Genomic DNA, 4,444 nt, shown 5'->3' with positions numbered 1-4,444 from the left:
GTTATTACAGGTGACGAAACTTGGTGCTATGGTTACGATCCTGAATCAAAGGAACAATCAAGCCAGTGGAAGACTTCAGGTTCGCCTCGCCCCAAGAAAGCTCGTCAGGTGAAATCAAACATCAAAACAATGCTGATTAGTTTTTTCGATGTGAAAGGAGTCGTCCATTCAGAGTTTGTTCCGCAGGGTCAGACAGTTAACCAGGCTTTCTACTTGGAGGTTTTGAAAAGATTGCGCAACAGTGTGCGGTGGAAGCGGCCCGATTTGTGGAAGTCGGGTGACTGGTTTTTTCCATCATGACAATGCCCCGGCTCACACTGCCTTGTCTGTACGACAATTCTTAACCAAAAATGGTATGACCCCTGTTCCTCACCCCCCATACTTACCCGACCTTGCCCCGTGCGACTTTTTTTTGTTTCCTAGAATGAAAAGAGAAATGAAAGGAAAGCGTTTTGCTGACGTTGCTGAGGTGAAGAAAAAAAACGACGGAGGCGCTGTCAAGCATCACAAAAGATGAATTTAAACAATGTTTCGAAACATGGATTAAAAGATTAGACAAGTGTATTAGTGCAAGTGGACAGTACTTTGAAGGAGACTGAACGTTTGTACTTGAAATGGGAATAAATAAGTGCAAAAAATTTAGTTCGGTTTCTTTTGGGTCCCTCCTCGTATCACAAGACTCGGCGGCTAAATTACACATTGCTAAATTTCACTCTGCTAAAATCTGCTAAAGGCGGTTTAAAATACCAATATTCTTTAAGAAGTTGAACACTTGTGTATGTGGGACAAGAGGCCCGTCTCCGAGCAAAAGTGCCAGGCTGAACGGAATATGCTCTCTAAAAAAGATTGGGAAGTAGGTGCAGCGTTCGTTATGAAATTGCGGACATACTAGAAGGATGTGTAGTACACTTAAAGTTTCAAAGCAGTAATCGCACACTGGAGGGTCTTCGCTTTTTAAGAGGTACCCGTGAGTTAGGCGTGTGTGTCCTATTCGCAGCCGGCACAGAATAACTTCGTAAAACCTTTCCCGATGTCTGGCACTGCGCCATTCACTCAAAGTAGGCTTAATACTATGGAGCTTATTGCAACAGTCAGAGCTCCACTCCACTTGCCAGGAACGTTTTATTTTCTTTCGCAGAGTAGTTCTATAGTCAGTCGCTGGAATGGCGTGGGTTTCAATTGACCTGTTTATGCATGTACTTGCAGCTCGGTCAGCCTCCTCATTGCCGTGTATTCCTATATGACTGGGTACCCAGCAGAACTGAATATCAATATTTTGCTTGCGGGCCTTTATTATTTTACCACGGAGTAGAGAAATGAGGGGGTGGTTCCAGGATGTTGCTGAGTCAAGTGCAAGGAGGCAACTAAGCGAGTCTGAAAATACTATGGATTTCCTAAACTTTTGTTTAGTTATTTGTTCGACAGCTAATATCAGCCCTAGAAGCTCAGCAGTGAAAACAGATGCCTCGGGGTTAATTCGTCTAACACGCTGGAAGGAATGCCCCACCACAGCACATCCAACATAATCAATGCCCTTCGTCCCATCGGTGAAGAAACACTTGCCGGTCTCGTAACGGCTTGCTATCTCGAAGAATCCCTGTTTTATAACACTGGAGTCGACAACTCTCTTGTTGTACTTTGTTAATGAGAGGTTGCATGTTACGGCTATATCATCCCAAGGAGCAAATCTCTGTGGAGTTTCCATAACAGGAGAGGATATATCAAAGCTGTACTTCTCTGCGGCATCCCTCACGCGGAGCGCAAAGGGACGTGTTACAGACGGCTTGTTTTGAAAGGTCTGTTCATAATTTATGTTGTTAGTCAAAGAAAAATTTGGATGCCGAGGGAGAGTCCGCAGTCTTAGATAGTACTGTGCGCTAAGGTAAAACCTCCGTTTATCAAGCGACCACTCATTTGACTCAGCATACAAGCTAAGCACTGGCGATGTTCGAAAGGCCCCGACTGCTAGTCGAATGCCCTGATTGTGAACCGGGTCCAACATCTTAAGCGTAGAGGGCTTAGGAGAACCGTAGACAATGCTGCCATAATCCAGCACAGAACGAACACATGCCCTATAAAGTCGTAAAAGGCAGAGACGGTCTGAACCCCAAGAACGGTGTGCCAGGACTTTAAGAATGTTTAATTTCCGCTGACATTTAATTCTTAGAGCCTTCACATGTGAGCCAAAGGTTAGCTTGCTGTCAAATACTAAACCGAGGAACTAATGTTCTGACCTAACAGGAATAAGCGCACCTTTGATGGACAGCGATGGAACGGAAAATACTCCCCGCCTTCGAGAAAAACAGACTGCCACGGTTTTCTCGGCGGAAAACCGAAAACCGTTCTGATCAGCCCACCTACTCATCTTGTTCACCGTCAGTTGAACTTGGCGCTCACAGATAGCTAAATTACATGAAGAAAAGCAAACTTGGACATCATCAACGTAAAGAAAATGGGATACCATGGGCGGAATCACCTGAGACAGAGAATTCATTTTTATAATAAACAAAGTGACGCTCAAGACACAGCCCTTTGGTACGCCATTCTCCTGGGGGAAAGGGTCAGAGACCGTAGCCCCCAGGCGTACCTGAAAGCCACGATCCTGCAGAAAGTCGGAAATGCAGTTAAACATTCTCCCTTTTATGCCCATCGAGATGAGGTCCTGAAGTATGCCGTAGCGCCAGGCGGTGTCGTAGGCCTTTTCAAGGTCAAAAAACACCGAAAGACAAAACTGCCTATTTACAAAAGCCTCCCGGACGGTCGTTTCGAGGCGCACCAGATGGTCAACAGTAGACCTGGAAGTGCGGAAACCACATTGGAAATTACTTAGAAGTTTCTTACGTTCTAGCACGTAGACGAGTCTACTGTTGAGCAGCCGTTCAAAGGTCTTTCCCAGACAGCTAGTGAGGGCAATTGGCCTGTAGCTCGTGGCTTTGCTTCTGTCCTTTCCTTGTTTTAAAATGGGAACGACCAAAGCCTGTTTCCAGGAGCTGGGAAATTTCCCTTTCACCCAGATTATGTTAAAAAACTGAAGGAGAGTGACAAGAAATGTATCAGGTAGGTGGGAAAGCATAGTGGGGTGAATTGAATCAGGTCCAGGGGATGTGGGTTTTGCAGCAGCAAGGGCTCGACGAAGCTCGACAAGAGAAAAGGGACGGTTATATTCTTCAGTACAATCATTTGACATACGAATTGGAGTTCTCTCACATTTCGACTTAAACCATAGAAACTCTGCAGTGTAATTTTCGGAACTGGAGACTTGTGCAAAGTGCTTACCCAGTGCATTGGCTTGTTCATATAACGATGAATAAGCTTCTCCATTCTCAGCTAAAAGCAAGGGGATTGAGAAAGAACGTTAGTCGCCCTCCATTCTTCCCACTCTGTCCCAGACAATCTTGGCTGGTGTGTAACTATTGATGGAGGATGCATATGAGCAAAAGGATCTCTTTTTGGCCTGTTTTCTGATATAGCGGGCTTTTGCCCGCAACTGTTTAAATGCCAGGAGGTTTCTGGAGGTCGGATACCTTCTAAACCTTCCCCAAGAACAGTTTTGTCGCTTTCGGGATTCTCTGCACTCATCATCCCACCATGGCTTCGGGCGTCTCGGCAGGTTGCCGGATGTCTGTGGGATGGACAAACGGGCTGCTTCAAGGATTGCTGTTGTTATTAGTGCATTTCCATCGTCCACAGAGACCACTTGTGAAAGATCCAAGGAGGAAGAAAAGCTTGACTTAAAAAGCTCCCAATCTGCTAAAGAGATCTTCCAACGAGGAGGACAACAAGGAAGCCTAGGTAGAACTTCTAGCGGAGTAAGGTACACTGGGAAGTGGTCGCTCCCATAAGGGTTATCTAATACGTTCCAGGTAAAGTCGGTAAAAATCGCAGATGAACAAATAGTGAGGTCAAGACAAGAGAAAGAGCAGTTATGAGAACTGAAATATGCTGGTGCTCCAGTATTTAAAACACACACTTCTCTAAGAGACAAAAACCGTGCCACAACAGAACCCCGGGTGTCAGTCCGATTACCACCCCAGAGCGGGTTATGTGCATTAAAATCACCGATTAAAATAAAAGGTTCAGGCAGTTGGTCAGCTAAGGCTTCAAGCTGAGAAAGTTCCAAGGATGATGAAGGAGGGATGTAAATGGAGCAGATGGTAATGAGGCGATCTCGTAGCAACCTTACTGCGACGGCCTCCAGAGAAGTGTTAAGGGAGACTTCGCAGGCAGGCAAACTACTGTCTACAATAATTGCAACTCCCCCAGAAGCGCCAGAGGTCGTCACGCGATCCCTCCTATATATCTGATACGATTTAAGAAAATTTCTATTAGATGGCTTCAGATATGTTTTCTGCAGACAGAATACGGAAGGTTCATGTTTGTGTAACAAGAACCTCACATCGCCCAAATTACTAAAAAGACCTCTGCAGTTCCACTGCATAAAACT

Source organism: Ixodes scapularis, unplaced genomic scaffold, assembly GCF_016920785.2.
Source record: "Ixodes scapularis isolate PalLabHiFi unplaced genomic scaffold, ASM1692078v2 PGA_scaffold8__174_contigs__length_109621045, whole genome shotgun sequence".
In the NCBI taxonomy this organism is placed as follows: domain Eukaryota; kingdom Metazoa; phylum Arthropoda; class Arachnida; order Ixodida; family Ixodidae; genus Ixodes; species Ixodes scapularis.
This window is presented reverse-complemented; position numbering follows the sequence as displayed.